Raw genomic sequence first — 17,737 nt, forward strand, 5'->3', positions numbered from 1 at the left:
GTGATCAACAACAATCCCAGATGCGTCCCCGACAGGAAATGTGTAGGACTAGCTCGGATGTCAATTCCGTCCCAGTGCCAATATTTAGAATATGAAAGCCCAGTCAGAGCAATTTTCGGCCAACTTTCTTCATGAGAGGATACAATGGCGTTATGACACCCTTTCAAACAGAAGCAGTGCACATATGCAGGTCAAAGAGGCTGCAATTTCATACTGATAAGTGAGCTCATACTGCCAAGTTCTTTGAAAATTTGATTCGATACTTCAGTCATTGAAATAGCATCACAGACACATTCGACCTGTGAGTTTCGTTTCGTGTCCCCTTCCTCTAATGGTTCAAATGGCTCTGAGCACTACGGGACTTACCATCTGAGGCCACCAGTCGCCTAGAACTTCGAACTACTTAAACCTAACTAACCTAAGGACATCACACACATCCATGCCCGAGGCAGGATTCGAACCTGCGACCGTAGCGGTCACGCGGTTCCAGACTGAAGCGCCTAGAACCACACGGCCACACCAGCCGGCTATGAGCAACTGATGAAGCAGACGGATCACGTCGATAAATCTCGCTACAGTGCTAACACTTTCCGAGAACGCTTGATACCGGAAGTGCGAACGTGCTGCGGAATCCCAGGGGGAAGGACGGCGCGTTTTTCTCACGAAACCTCGGTTCAGGTTTCGTCAGACAGTGACACAACATGGTCTCCGCTATCGCGCGCGGACCAGGGGGGTCGTCTACAGCCTTATCGACTTACTAAGGCGAAGGACGAAGGCCGTTCTGGTTTGGGTGCCAGAGACTGCATAGCGGTGTGTGCGCTCGCCTCTTGCGCAATGGGAGGCATCTACGCACAGTTACGTTCTCACAGTAGGCGTCACGAGGAAAGTATGTCGCTTGTGCGCGAGCAGATGCAGCGGCGATAAGGCCTAAGCTTCGTCCGCTAGTGACGCGATAGTAACAAGACCGAAATTCATGTTCGCCCTAAACTCGGGGTCCGATGCCTGAATTCTGGGGGAAATGTTTCTACAGAGGAGCCATCCGACGCGCTCTCATGGTCACAGCTGTAGCGTCATCTTCCCACTAGATGATCTTCATTCCTTTCCCCAAATGCCAACTGCATTTACGAAAGGCTACATAATCCGCAAACATCGGCGGCGTAAAACAATTTGCTTCATTGATTCTCGAGATCCAGAATGCTGTACTGTAAATAACGGTGCCCAGGTTATGTAGTGTTTCTAGACTACTAGCGAATTCGGCAATGCTTCAGGTGCTAGTTAAGTAAGGAAATATGAGTATGTGTCAATCTTCTTCTCCCCCCCCCCCACTCACTATCCACCTCCTCCTCTTCCCTCTCTTTTTAGTTTTCCCCCCTCTCTCTGTCCATCGCAACCTCCTCCCCTCCCCCCGTATCTACATCTACGTGATTACTCAGCTATTCACAATAAAGTGTCTGGCACAGGGTTCAATGAGTCACCTTCAAGTTGTCTCTCTACCGTTCTACTCTCGAACGCACTATCTCCCCTACTTCGCGATAATACGAAACGAGCTGCCCTTCTTTGTACTTTTTCGATGTCATCCGTCAGTCCCATCTGATGTGGATCCCACACTGCACAGCAATATTCCAGAAAAGGGCGGACAAGCGTGGTGCAAGCAGTCTCTTTAGTAGACCTGTTGCACCATGTGAGTGTTCTGCCAATGAATCGCAGTCTTTGGTTGGCTCTACCCACAACATTAGCTATGTGATCGTTCCAATTTAGGCTATTTATAATTGTAATCCCTAAGTATTTAGTTGAATTTACAGCCTTCAGATTTGTGTGACTTACTGTGTAATCGAAATTTAGCGGATTTCTTTTAGGACTCAATTGCCACTTTTCGCACCACACAGATATCTTATCTAAATGATTTTGCAATTTGTTTTGGTCATCTGATGGCTTCACAAGACGGTAAATGACAGCATCATCTGCAAATAATCTAACAGCGCTACTCAGATTGTCTCCTATGTCGTTAATATAGATCAGGAACAATAGAGGGCCTATAACACTTCTTTGGGGAACGCCGAATACTATTTCTGTTTTACTCGATGACTTTCCGTCTATTACTACGAACTGTGACCATTGTGACAGGAAATCACGAATCCAGTCGCACAACTGAGGCGATATTCCAGAGGTACGCGGTTTGGTTAGAAGACGCTTGTGAGGAACGGTGTCGAAAGCCTTCTGGAAATCTAAAAAATATGGAATCAATTTGACATCCCCTGTCGATAGCACTCATTACTTTATGGTTATAAAGAGCTAGTTGTGTTTCCCAAGAACGATATTTTCTGAATCCGTGCTCACTACGTGTCAGTAAATCGTTTTCTTCGAGGTACTTCATAATGTTCGAATACAGTATATGTTCCAAAACACTACTGCAAATCGACGTTAGTAGCATGGGCCTGCAATTCAACGGATTACTCCTACTTCCCTTTTTGGGTATTGGTATGACGAGCAATTTTCCAGTCTTTGGGTATGGATCTTTCTGTGAGCGAGCGGTTGTATATAACTGCTAAATATGGAGCTGTTGTATCAGCATACCCTCTCATCTTCTCCGCCCCCCTATTTCTCTTCTCCTCCTTCTCCCCCTTCTCTCCGTCCATCTTGTCCCTTCCCCTCTCGAAGTCCACTGCACCCCCTCCTCTGTCCATCTACTCTCCTCCTCCATCTCTGACCTTGAGCCTTGTTTATTCTTATTACCAACTGATACACCCACTAAAACAGCAGGGCAGAACAGGTGGTTAGGAATGTGGAAAGGGCCAAATAAGGTGGCGGTCAGTTTCACTTCAAAATTGTAATTTATTGTTATTTAATAACACATTTAAACCAAAACGGCACATAGCCGAACCTATATAACTACGAGTTTCAAAATCCAATTCCTTCATGGCTGAAGGCCTCCAAACAAGAAATCTTAAAAATGAACAAGATAAATTTGACGTGACTGAAAACACGCAGTTAAAATTGCAAATAAAATAATTAAAATATATATGTATATATGACAGCTAGGCTGAAAGCCTCAAGGCAAAAGTGTATAGAACAAACATAAACAAGGTGCAATACCAACGGCTGAAGGCCATAATTAAATTTCAAAATTTTAAAATATGTTACCATAATCTTTTAAGGCAGAAGGCCGCAATGTTTTCGCCTAAGGGGAAATTTTAAGAATGAGGCTTTAAGTGCCTGAAGGCCCACAACTGATTTTCCAAAAATTCAAAATACCTTAAACCATGAGGTTTTAAGTGGATGACAGCACACTAAATGAAAAGATAGCACAACAACAGTAACTTTCAGCAAAATATCCACTTGCCAGAATTCCAACTTACTTATACCGGCTGCAGGCCCTTGATTTACATAAAACGCAATAGAATTTTTTTTCCCTTTAAAGCCTGGGCTATAATAGATTACCAACAGACCATTAAACATCCATGAAAAGGACAGTATAGCCAACGGGGGATGGGCCTGCCCTCGAAACATTAACGTTCACGTAAGTGAGACAGGTGGTGGGCCCAACTACACTTGATCCCTCGGTAACCCAACCAAGAGACAGTCACGGACCGACCGACCGAACGACTTGCTAGCCTCCGATAGGTACATGAAAACTCAAAAACCAAACTGTTACGGACGTGATTATCCACAATGAAATATATATTAAGATGTCAAAGCTACACACCGTGTTGGACAGCGACAACAGGTGAGGAAAGGACACTGCCTGAAATTACGTTAGTGGCCAGGGCAGGTAACCGGAACACTAACAGCCACAAGGCAGATAATTCCGCTGGTACACTTGGATTTGAAATAAGGCAATATAGTTAACTCCACCTAAAAGAACACTGCCTGAATTTATGTCAGATGCCAGGGCAGGTAACCAGAACACTAACGGCCACAAGGCAGAAAATTCCAGCGGTGCACTTGAATTGTAGTGAACCAATACAGTTAATTCCACTGCACGGGCCGGCCGGTGTGGCCGAGCGCTTCTAGGCGCTTCAGTCTGGAACCGCACGAACGCTACGGTCACAGGTTCGAATCTTGCCTCAGGCATGGATGTGTGTGATGTTCTTAGGTTAGTTAGGTTTAAGTAGTTCTAAGTTGCAGGGGACTGATGACCTCAGATGGTAAGTCCCATAGTGCTCAGAGTCATTTGAACCACCACACGGCGGCTCGATTTCACCACTACAAACACTGGGTGTTGCTAACAGGGAAAGCTCCCCAACAACAAACCACCGAAACAAACGATACAACATGAACGGACGTGGCTTGGGTACTTAAGACAGCACTCAATTTTGACGTCCTGTGTCGGTGAGCCACGAAGCTCGTAGCGATCGGACAGCTCCACACACGCTCCGACACTGCGCAGGGACCGCCAGCGGACCCAACCGACTGCGCCGCACGGAGATATCCTCCCTGGTTCGCACCAACCGACCGACTGCTCGCACACCCCCTAGCCGGAAACTATGTACACAAGATCAAAGATGGTACACGGTTCAAATATCGATATACATCGCTGCTGCCACACGTAGAAGGAGGAGGAAGAACCACGGCATAAATGCAACAACGGCGGGAAACCAAACACAGCCAAGGAAACCACAGTTGGGAGTGAGCACGGCTCACCAACGAAACCTTCATATGAATTGAAGACGCTTAAAATTAAGTCAATAACATGTTGATCCTCTGGCCCTTAAAAAGCAATTATTCGCCTTGAGATTGACTGATACAGTTGTTGGATGTCCTCCTGAGGGATATCATGACAAATTCTGTCCAGTGGCGCTGTAGGTCGTCAGAATCTCGAGCTGACTGGAGGGCCTTTGTCCATAGATCTCCATATGTACTCAACCGGAGAGAGGTACGGTAACTTACCCGGCCAAAGTATGGTTTGACAGTCATGGAGACAAGTAGTGGAAACACTCGCCGTGTTCAGGTAGGCATTATCTTACTGAAATGTAAGACTGGGATGGGTTACCACGAAGGACAACAAGACAGGTTGTAAAATATATTCCACGTAGCACTGCGGTATAAGGATGTCGTGGATGACAACCAAAGGGGTCCTGCTATGAAATCCAATTGCATCCAAGACCATCATTCCCGGTTGTCGGGCTGTATGGCGGGCGATAGTGAGGTCGGTATCCCACCATAGTTCAGAGCCTCTCCAGACACTTCTTCGGCCTAGAATCTCATTGGCTGGAGTAGAATTGTGTTGACTCACTTCGAAGTGAGCCCCTATGCCCAGCAAAGACGTGTCTGGAGTCGCTCCAGACATCGGTAGAATACCAACCGGACTGTCGAGTGCCATAGGGCCGCACAACCAGGAGTGATGGTGTGGTTCAAAAATGGTTCAAATGGCTCTGAGCACTATGGGACTCAACATCTGAGGTCATCAGTCCCCTAGAACTTAGAACTACTTAAACCTAACTAACCTAAGGACATCACATACATCCATGCCCAAGGCAGGATTCGAAGCTGCGACCGTAGAGGTCGCGCGGCTCCAGACTGAAGCACCTAGAACCGCTCGGCCACACTGGCCAGCAGTGATGGTCCGGGGTGTAATTGGATTTCACAGCAGGACTCCTTTCGTTGCTACCCGCGGCACTCTTGCAACAAAGCAGTACGTCGACTATATTCTCCTTCGCGTTTTGTTGCCGTTCACGGCAAGCCACCTGTGCTTACATTTATGCAAGATAATGCACGCAGCGAGAATTTTTACTGCTTGTCTTCGTGCTTCCCAAACGTACCTTGGTCAGTAAGGCCGTCGTATCTCTCCCCAACTGAGAACGATTCGTCTTAATATGGTAATATATCAGTACGCCGACAGCCAATGACCTCCAATTCAAAAGACTGAAATCCTCTGACCTGAAAATGTTAAATAAGACAACTTGTGTTTTAGTTACTGTATGAGAGATCGTCTCATTGACACAGACTTGAGCATCAGTAGCTTTTTGAGAAGGCATTCCCAACCGCAGTCGAGGTGCACCATTTGTCGAGGAATTATCCATTAATTTAAGCGTAGTGTTGAACCTAGAAGCGGGAGAAGGTAGAAGAGGAGGATCGGTAAGTGCCGAAGTTACAACGCTAGCCCGTACTCCAACCAGGATTCAGCGTGTTACTCTGTCACGGAAGGTTAGTAAATTAGTCCCCGAGCTCGTTGGTAACCGACTAGAAGGTTGTTATTAGCTTCCGAGGGGGATGAACCAGTTCGAATGCCCTTGAACGAGAAATAAGCCTTCTGTACTCCAAACGGTGATTATACGAAGCGCCTGAAACGTTCAACAAATTCAGAGAGTAGCTCTGAACTCGTACAACTGAGGAGTCGGTGGTGGACACTAGCGGATCGAAGGGGTTTCGGAAACTTCGCGTTGTTGATATGAGGGGAAAGAGGATTGTTGCAAAGTAACCAGTGGATCCACTATAAGTGAACTGCGATCTCAGTTCGAAGCAATAAAGGCTAGGATTTAATGTTTTGTCGACAGCGAGTCGCTACAGTTGGAGAACGAGCTCATTTGAACAAGTACGAAGTGTGCTTCAGAAAGGTAACGTAATACGTCCTCCAAATGAAAACTTCATTCAGAAAATAAAAAAAAGGCACTGATATATTTTTCTCTCCCACTTAGTCACCATAGTTTCTTCGGTAAAGCAGTCTGTCGAAATCGGCATAGAGGAAATCAGGGCCCAGTTGTAGGAGCCAGTTAACACCAATCTTCAGCACGTCAGCATCGATCGACCAGGTACTTCTTTAACTTTCCGAAAGTTGAAAAAGATGTCTGATGCTACAAGGTGTACAACTTTGCTTTAATGAAACAAATTGGTTGCACATGTATCATTCAAAGTATTTTCCATCGCTGGCCACTACTTTCTCCCATCTTTCGGGCAGTGTACGAATCCCGCGTCGAAAAAATTGTTCATCTTCCGAAGCGATCCACGAATCGATCCAATTTGTGACTTCTTTATGAGATCGGAAGTGTTGATCAGTCAAGCCATGCGCCATTGATCTGAACAGGTGAGAGCCAGAGGGAGAAATGTGTGGAGAATACGGCGGGTGGGGTAGGACTTCCCATTTTAACGTTTCCAAGTACGGTTTGACCTCTTTTGCAACTTGGGGTCAAGCGCTGTCGTGCTGCAAAATGACTTTATCGTGCCTCTCGCTGTATTGCGACCGTTTGTCTTTTAATTTTCGTATTCCAGAATTCTAGAGTCGTAAAGTGTAATTATTTCCAAAACATAACAGTTTAGTAGCCCTGATTTTTTTTGTTCCCAAAATGCACGCTTTCAGTAAAATAAAATGTTAATGTATTAATTAATCCAACATCATGTTAATACATAAAATGTGGCATGTATTTGACTATTTAGACATTTATGTACCACTCGCATCTTTGCGTAAGGGGTCGTATACAAAGCCTCATGCAGTCTGTCATAAGCTTTCGACATGTAAGGTTCTATAATCAGTGTCGCTAGTTAAAATGTACAGGATCATGTTGAAACGTCCCCTTAGAACAATTTATACAAGACTGTGCTTAAACTGACACACAATATTTTGTTAGCGCAACGCAATCTGACTTTCAAAATTCCCTACAAAAGAATAGCCCTGACTAACATTAAACTATACCTTTCACAAATCACTTACCTCACAAAAATCTTCGCTGCTCAAGCTACTGCAATACAGCGAGCGCCACTACTGCCAGCTAAATAAAAGCTTCAAACTATGGAAGGCACTAACTACTGATAGGGATAGTTAGCAAATGAAAGATATTAATAGAGAACAAACAATGTATTTACCTTGATATCATCATATATAAATATAGCAGTTCATGACAAATTTCAAAACTCCGCCATCTCTCTCCCCACATCCACCACTGCTGGCGGCTCACCTCCAACTGCGCAACGCTACGCGCTGTTCGCATCCAGCTGCCGCTGCCCAACACTACAATGGCAGACAACAATGCAAACCAGCCACAGACTGCACACAGCACAGCCAGTGATTTTCAGAGCGCTACGTGGCGTTACCAATATAAGAACCTAAACAGCCTACTTACAATGTCAGTCAGTCAGGGTCGAGCACTGGTCTCATAAACTTCTGCATCCGTTCTGAGTCTCTAACTAGTGTTCAGCGAATGCTTGTCTAGTGTTCAGTATCGTCAAGTTCGGTGCCTGGTAGCTAAAAATGAGTGCTACTATGTTCAGTAATTGGCGACTTTCATTATTGCCGTCGTCCGTCACTTATCATGCTAATCATTTCGACTTGGCAAATTTGTGGAATTTGTTTTAGCTGGGGTAGCTTACCTACCTGTGTTGCGGTATTTATATTCATACACGCAACGAAGCCAATTATCGGAAATGAATTTAGTGTTAATAAAACATAAGAAAATGGAAAGTAATTTCTACATTGTGGTGTGCATTTTTGTCAGTAACTTCTCACTACTTCCAGTATTCACGGCAGGATGATTAAAAAAGAAATTCCGTGCGACGTATGAAGTGAAAACCAGGTCGGTAAAGCCTGAAACTCTACACACTAAGTGGCCCTGACCTCTTGGCACCGAACGATACGACTGCAGCCAGGGCCGCGAGAGCCTGGTCTGAGCCCAGGGCAAGATGTGTGATTGAGTTCGGTATCCAAATATAGCAACCGAATTTTATTGTTACTTTAAAGAAGGTTTGACGTGATTTCACACAATCCGAGAAATATTAGAGAACCAGAAAAATACTATTTTTGGTGAAATACAGAATAAATATGTTTATTATTAAACACTGAACTTATTTTCACAACCGCAATCACTCCATGCACGACAGTGCACGTTACCAATATCTTCCAAAAAGCCAAAAGCAAAAATACGATTTTCAGACTGCCATATCTTGTGTAGTATGATCACAGAGAAAGAGAGGTCCATTGTTTTGGATAGCTCTCGACCAAACGATCATTTTGCTATCTTACAGTACAGGGTCAAAATTTAACGTTACAGGCCAAGCGACCACCTAGACATCCTACAGTACAAGGTCAAAATTTAAAGGTTATACACTTTCTCCAGCCCAGGCAAATTGAGCAAATCGATTGGTTCTTTTGCCTTAGGTGTCGTCTAGGGTGGAGGGGCGGCTCGTAAAACCAGCATTTGTTGATGGGAGATTCTTGAGAAAACCTCGAAAAAACACAGTTTTTGGGTTCGAAGAGTACCAGTTATGTGGTAGGCCACTTTTACAATATCCATTCATTGCAGATCGTCGAAAATTTTACCATATGTTCTGTAAGTGATACTTTCGGGGAATTTCGAAACCGACTTCGAATTTGTTACCCGTTAACGATATACAGAGGTTCAAAGGTACCGTCATTATGCAGAAAACCGCAAAAATCATTTTCTGTCGTTTTTGCAGTAGATCGCAATTATCTAAACAACTGACCATAGCAAATGGATCAAAATTTAGGGGGAATTTATTTAGACATTTCGTTAGAAAAACCATTTCCCGGTTTCGAAAATCTGTATCCGTTATCACGATATTCCCCAATTTCCATGGATTTTGGGTACCAAAGCGTCAATTGTGGGGATGACCACTTTTACAATTTCTGTTAATGGCAGATCGTCGAATATTTTACCATATGTTCTTAAGATCATATTCTCGGGGACCTCCGGAACTTTTTCCGATATCATTATCCGTTACCAAGATCCAGAGTTTCAGATTTCCCATATTCATGCAGTAAAATAAACACGTAATATGCGTTATGCGGTGTAAATTTAGTTTTAAGTGACGCAGTGAACACATGGTAATGGTTCTGGGGTCATCGCAAGGGATGTGAGGTCACCAGACTACATTTTTAGTCAGCATTTTTTCACCAATAAAACTTCATGATACACTCTCGCTGTATAATAGGCGCTTCACGCCTATACAAATATGCCCAAAGCGGTGCTGCGGTAACAAAAAACTGGGTGAACGAGGGTGTTAACATACTTGAAAATAACTTAAAATGACCGCAAAAAACTGTGAAGCTGGAAAGGCTACAAATTCAGTTAAATATTTCTCATAACATTTAAACTCTTATTACTGTGCAAATCATAGGCAGGCTGTTTTCGAGGAATGCTACCGATGAGCAAAGTACTGACAAACACGTAAAGCAAACGATTTTGCGTACTTATTTGTTGTTTATTTGTGTCGAAGTATATATATGTGTCGAAGATCATAAATAAATCTTTAAAATTTTTCTGCCCTTTAGGTTCCGTTTTACGTAAGCTATATACGCTCCTATAGAAGGGAATCTGGAAAAATGATCCTGCCGGAGCAGAAAAGGGCGAATATGTCTCTCTTGAAAAGAATGACAGGAACATAGGGAGCCAGTGTCCTCCTCACCAAAAATGTAACTATACGAACATGTTCGCGCTTTATTATGCTGAAAGAGAAGAGCAGAGACAGTGCTAGTGGGAGAGAAAGAGAGAGGAGTCAATTATGGCGGGAGAGAGAGCAAGTGGCAATGAAAGAGAAAGAGAGAAGGATGAATGTAACAGCAGATTATACTGTTAGTCAGTGAGAAACAGTGGCAGTAAAAGGGGAAGGAGGATGCATGGAGATAAAAGGAGAGGGAGAAGAAAGAGAGAGGAGACAGTGAAGATGAAAGAGAGGTGAGTGGACAGTGTACATACGCTTGATGGGTCTGAACGCTTCCAGATCGGCGAACTTTAACACATAGGCGTACAGGAGTGTGCATTTTGGATCGAAATTTAAACACGTTGGTAGAGAGAAACTCAAGGTATTTCAGGAAACCAGTAGTAGCTGTTTTGACACACCTCGCTTGATGTTCTATTACAATTAAAATTACAAGGAATGTAGAAACACAAAAATCGTCGTAAACCATGTCCCCAGTTCCCACTACAGCTTTGGAAGAACTGACACAGCAGTCAGATGAATCTCGAGTGAGTGTGCAAAGATGAAATACTTCGAGAAAAAATACTAGCACCATGGCGCTTTCGTGGAGTAGGAGACTGAAGGAATCGTAATAAACTGGTCTGAAAAATAATGACGAAGACAGCTGTCAGGTGCTCAAGACCACCACAGCTAGGGAACTGGATGATAGCTCAACCATGCCCTACACGGCAAGGGAGAAAACTGTTACGACTGACAAACTTCCACGTTCGGCTTCAGATACTATTCAATAACGAATTATTGTAAAACGTATGTTTGCTCATTTTCATTTTATTTTTTAAACTGGTTTAATTTCCTTTCACTTCACTTTAAAACAAATGGCTAAATATTACACTGCTTTGTACATTGATGAAATGTCACTTCACTTTAAAACAAAGGCTAAGTATTAGACTGATTTGTACATTGATGAAATATGTGATGCCAGTGACGATGCGATGTTGTGTTCTGTACCCACTCGTTCTCTGGCGTGCCCACGTATTTCGGTAAACAGATATCAGCGCACTCACATGTAAACCGCCACGAATCGTGCAACGAGTAAGATACCTATTATAGCCTACTTGCTCGTAACAACGTCAATGGCTCGTTGCGACCCTTTCGTTCAGGAAATGTTTGAGTGACAGCATAAAAGTCAATTTCTATTCAGTTGCAAAGATTCCAAAATCTGTGAAATTTTGTTGACTCATAGTTGATCTGAGACAGCTTTAAACATGTGCCAGATTGCTGAATGACCTTCCTGCTTCAGCTACAGTCACTGAAAAGAGCGTAAATAATGCGTGTAGCTACACACACACATTCGGAAATAAGCTTAAAATTTTAATCTTGTAAATCGTAGTGGTTCTAAAATAATGTGTGGAAAGTTTCAAGTATGAAATGTTTTCAAATATTTAATATCTTCTTTTAAGTCTATTGTGGCATCATTGTGGTATTCATTGATAAATAACTTGCTCGCCTGAGCGACCCGGTTATTAGTCATATTTGAGTATTTCCACATAACACTCAAGTGTTTCACCTAAAATCTTCATTGTCTCATATCCGATTTTCAAGTTAGACACTAGATTGCCAATAATGATATAAAATACATTTGCTTGAATAAATCTTATGAATTCACACCTGTCACTACATTCCTGGTTTCATCATGAAATGATTTTCTCTTTTAGTGGACACCTGCGGAAATTCATGATCGATATTAATTGTTTTGGCAATTGCTTTATATCAGAGATGATGCCGTCCCATTTTTTTACGAATTTACTTAAAGTCTTTTAATAAGCTCTCAAAGTATCATCTCCCAAATTTATGGTAGTATTTCGAACTTGCAGTAATTTGCTTCTGCAGTCAATTAGTACCAACGAGTTCAGTTAAGCTGATGTCATAATTAAACGGTTGAATGATCTCACATAATCTACGACAACCCTAAAACTTAAGCTGTTTCAACTGAGAAATTTAGCTTACTGAAAGTTCAATAGCAATGTCACTCTTATCCAAGTGAGCTGAAATTGGTACTGTAGCGCCAACCTGACACTCCAGTGTTTGTCGGACATGGAATATAGAGAACTTCCAACAAACTGTTTCAGAAATTCCCACCGTTGCGAACTGTTACTGAACAAGTTGTAAGGACGTTGAATCACTCCGACGAAAGTATCTGCTTCATGATAACCCTCACCTGCAAGTACTCCAAATAAGGCTATGACAGCCGGCCGGAGTGGCCGAGCGGTTCTAGGCGAAACAGTCTGGAACCGAGCGACCGCTACGGTCGCAGGTTCGAATCCTGCCTCTGGCATGGATGTGTGTGATGTTGTTAGATTAATTAGGTTTAAGTAGTTCTAATTTCCAGGGGACTGATGACCTCAGAAGTTAAGTCCCATTGCGCTCAGAGCCATTTTTTTAAGGCTATGACAAGCGCACTATAGAAGATGGCATCCCTGACATGATGGGCACAACTAGAAATAAATTCATTCTGCATATCACTTGACAGGTAAGGCACTTTTATACGTCTTTCAGCGTCTTGGATGCCTCTGAACTTCCTACCGTTTTTGCGAGAACTGGATCATAATGACTCAAGAGCTTTAATGTACCGAGGAATTCGAATCTCCAATTTTCTGAGCTGAACGTCTGAAGGCCAAGCGTCTTTGACTAAGAAATGATGTCAAAATTAACATGAGAGTTCCGATATAGTTTGGCTGTTCTATGGTCAAACTAAAGAAGAATATTACCTCTTTACTTCCTGGCACCAGCAATGCACCCCCTGTCATTTCATTTCTTCACTTTTATGACTCTGTGGAGACAGCTACATTCAAACAATTATTTAGTTCTGTATTTCCTCCCGAATGCAAAATTTTTTGTATACTCGTTTTTTTTGTCTAAAATTAGCTTGTTATGGAATCAGAAGTACCTTATCTTTGAATGTTGCTGGCAAACTGTGGTGTCTAGGAAGTCTGCTTATTCGGTTCACTAGACGAACACTCAAATAGTCGTATTAATGAGTTTCATTACAATAAGATAATTAAAATACTTAACTTTTGCAATTACACAGATGTGGCGCAAGCTAAGGGCGACATACAAAATAGGCAATCTTCTTCAGTACAGATAACCCTAAGTCTGTGCTACCTAGAGAGTACAAGCGAGGTGACTAGAGTAGACACTTCTATCCAAGTGCCTAATCTCCAAGATGCTATTCAACTGGGCCGTCACCAGACGTTCGCGGCACCTATTGTCCTCTTCACACAGGGGCCGCTGCTGTCGCTTTGTCGTCTTGGAGAGGGTCGGTCAGCGTGCGATTGGCTGATGTCTTCTCACAACCATCTCTTCTCTATCGTTCACGATTGGCGTTCCGGCGCTTGAGTTCACGCCGTAACACAAACCTATCAACTTACAATGAAGTTTCACAGCTGCTGCCGTGTACATTTGTTGGGAGCAGGTTTTGGTAGGTTTTCCAAAAACAATTAAGGAATGCTCATTTTTGATTCCATCATAAGGTTGTTGTAGTGCACGATGTCTAAAGAAAATATTGTGCATTCAAGATTAAACACGAAACAGAATTACAGGCAGTTGGCCAGTACGAGCCATAAAGCTTAAGAACTGAAGTGGAAAGAAAGAGAATCGTACAAACGTACCGTCGTTTGAACATCACACAGAGCCCTGTATGGATGACGTAATAATAAGCGCCCCTGGGGTAGAGAAACAACTGAAAGAACTGAAAACAAATAAGTCGCTAGGTCCGGGTGGAATCCTAATTTGATTTAACAAAGAGTACGTCATGGGCTCCTTACTTAGTTTGCATTTATCGCAAATCTCTCGATCAGCGTAAAGTACCAAGCGACTGGAAAAAAGCGCAGGTGACTTCTGACTCCTGCATATAAGAAGGGAAAAAGAACGCACCAGCAAAATTACAGACCAATATCCTTAACATGGGTTTGCTACAGAATTCTAGAGCATGCCCTGAGTTCGAATATAATAAATTTCGTAGGGACCGAAAAGTTCATGCCAACCAATCAGCACGGATTTAGAAAGCACCGCTCATGCGCAACCCAGCTTGCTCTTTTCTCACATGATATATTCCGAAATGTGGATGAAAGGGATTAGGCTGATTACATATTTCTAGATTTCCGAAAAGCATTGGACATGGTACCCCTCTACAGATTGTTAGCGGCTTCAAATGGTCCAAATGGCTCTGAGCGCTATGGGACTTAACAGATTGTTACCGAAGTTACGTGATGAGGAATAGGTTTCCAGATATGTCACTAGCTCGAAGACTTCTTAAGTAATAGAATCCAGTATGTTGCCTTCGACGGCGAGTGTTCATCGGAGTCACGGATGTAACGTTGTGAGTGCCCCAGGGAACTGTGATAGGACCGTTGCTACTTTCTACTTACATAGATGATCTATCAGACAGGGTGGGCAGTAATCTGTGGTTGTTCGTTGATGATGCTGTGATGTAAGGGAAGGTGTCGAAGATAAGTGACTGTAGGTTGATACAAGATGGCCTAGATAAAATTTCTGATTGCTGTGATGAATGGCAGGTGGCTCTTAATGTAGAAAAATGTAAGTTAATGTGGGTGAGTAGGAAAAACACATAGTGTTCGGATACATCATTAGTAGTGTCCTGCTTGACACAATCACATATTTCAAATATCTGGGCGCAACGTTGCGAAAAGATATGAAATGGAACGAACATGTGAGGATTGTGGTAGGGCGACATAGTCTTTTTTTCTTTTTTCTTTTTTTTTTTCTTCGGTAGAAAGTGTAATTCACCCGTAAAGGAGGTCGCATATAGGACGCTAGTGCGACCTGTTCTTGAGTACTACTCGAGTCTGTGATCCGCACCAGGTCGGATTGAAAGTAGAAGTCGAAGCAATTCAGAGGTGAGCTGACAGATTTATTACCGGTAGGTTCGATCAGCATGCACGTGTTATGGATATGCTTCGAGAGCTCAAGTGGGAATTCCTGGAGGGTAGAAGACACTCATTTCGAAGGACACTACTGAGAAAGTTTAGAGAACCGGCATTTGAAGCTGACTGCAGAACGATCCTACTGCCGCCAACATACATTTCGGGTAGAGACCACGAAGATAAGATACGAGAAATTGGGGCTCGTACGGGGGTGTATAGATAGTCGTTTTTCCCTCGCTCTATCTGCCAGTGGAAGAGGGAAGGCAACGACTAGTTGTGGTACAGGGTACCAACTGCCACGCACCGTGCAGTGGCGTACTCTGTATGTATGTAGATGTAGATGTAGATGCTGGTGCTGGGGCAATGTTCTTTTATTTATTATATGATACAACATTTATTTTACAATAGCAGCCTTGGATTTGCCAACTGAGCATCCTGGGGGTCCGAGGGAGTCTTGGGACCGAATGGGGATTAGGCCCCGGGGATTTTGCCCTCCCTATACCCGCCTACCCCACATCTCCCTCTCCCCCCCTCCCCCACTCGTTGGGTCTGACTGCAATGAACGTCCAAGTGGCAGGCGGAAACAGCTTGCTCTTGGAAATTGTGACGAACTCACAGCAGAAAGAACCTGTGTACGCGTACTGAATCGCTCTCGTTTCACCAGAAGGCACAGCCACGCGTTGTAGCTTACCAAACAGCGACACAGCTCTCGCCCCGCGCACACTTCCGTCTGCGACACCCGCGTGTTTCTGAGAAACGTCTGTCGTGGAGAGATAGGCGAGCGTCGTGACACAGTTCTCTAGGATTCCCCGCTCTTGTTGGCAGCTTACGACCGACTGCTTCAGCAGGGAGGTTCTTTGTACATTATAACCTAAAATTTCACGTACTTCTCTGATGTAACGTAACGTACACTTTCGGCTACAACGTAAAATTGCATGAGACTATTGGTGTCATTTCATACCAGCCATTTTCTTTATGATTATGCTATCAGCTCTCACTATGTGTTTCAGTTTTCGCTTTGTCTAAAGAAATTTTGTCTAACGCTACTAATATTTACTGAAATTCGGTATTGCCTCTCACTCATAGCGTAACAAGTTTAGTGAGCGGTAGTCCAGTGCACTACTCCCAGCAGGCCTACCCCATACGGGACCGCAGTTTAGTTTACTTTTACAGATTTTTTTAAAAAAAGTTTTTTAAATAAAATCTCAGTCCAAGCACACGGCCAAAAGACCTTGATACCTATAATTAGTTTCGCTTAAACGATTATATGCTTCAGTTCATTAAAAGAGCAAAGTAATTGCACTCTTAACTTTCGAAATACTTTGTCTTGAAATAATCCTATTTCGGATTTGTATTTTTCTGGAGAACTGATGATATCCTTGTGAGAGGATGACAGGACTATAGCATCTGGTGTGCAAGAGGTATGATACAGGGGAAATACGCTCAGCCTTAAAGAAAAATGTATCAATTCCATTTCCAAAGAAAGAAGGTCGTGATAGGTGTGAATATGATAGAACTCTCAGTTTAATAAGCGATGGTTGCAAATTACTGACTCGAATTATTTACAGAAGACTATAAACATGGGAAGAAATCGTCCTTGAGGAAGGTAACTTAAGATTCCAAAGATACGACGGAGCATTCGAAACGATGCTGACACTACAACTTACCTTGTAAGAGAGCACGTGTTGACTTCCAGACAGCTTTTGACAATGTTGACCGGAACACGTTCTTTCAAATCCTGAAGGTAGCACGGTTAAAATACAGGGAGCGATAAGTTATTTACGTATTTTACAGAAATCATACGACAGTTGTGAGTGTCGAAGGTCACGAAGGGAAACTGAGGTTGAGAAGGGAGTGAAACAGGACTGTAGCCTAGCTGCGATGTATATCCAGCAAGCAGTAAAGGAACCAATGAGAATGACACTGTAATTCTTGAAAAGGTAGTAAAGGACTTGGAAGAGCAGTTGAATTGAATGGACAGAGACTTGAAAGCACTATATAAGATGAACGTGAACAAAAGCAAAACAAGAGTAATGGTATGTAGTCGAATTAAATCAAGCAATGCTAAGGGAATTCGATTAGGAGACGAGACACTTAAAGTATTAGATGAGTGTTGCTATTTGGGCAGCAGAATAACTGATGATGACTAAAGTAGGGAGGATGTAAAATGTAGACTGACAGTGGCAAGAAAGCGTTTCTGAAGGAGAGAAATTTGTTAACACCGGACATGAATTTAAGAGTAAGGAAGTCTTTTCCTAAGAAATTCTTCTGGAGTGTAGTCTTTGCGGAAGTGAAACATGGGGATAAACAAGTCAGGCAAGAAGGTTCAAATGGCTCTGAACACTATGGGACTTAACTTCTGAGATCATCAGACCCCTAGACCTTAGAACTACTTAAACTTTACTAACCTTTGGACATCACACACATCC

This window comes from Schistocerca americana, chromosome 1 (assembly GCF_021461395.2).
Source record: "Schistocerca americana isolate TAMUIC-IGC-003095 chromosome 1, iqSchAmer2.1, whole genome shotgun sequence".
Taxonomy (NCBI): domain Eukaryota; kingdom Metazoa; phylum Arthropoda; class Insecta; order Orthoptera; family Acrididae; genus Schistocerca; species Schistocerca americana.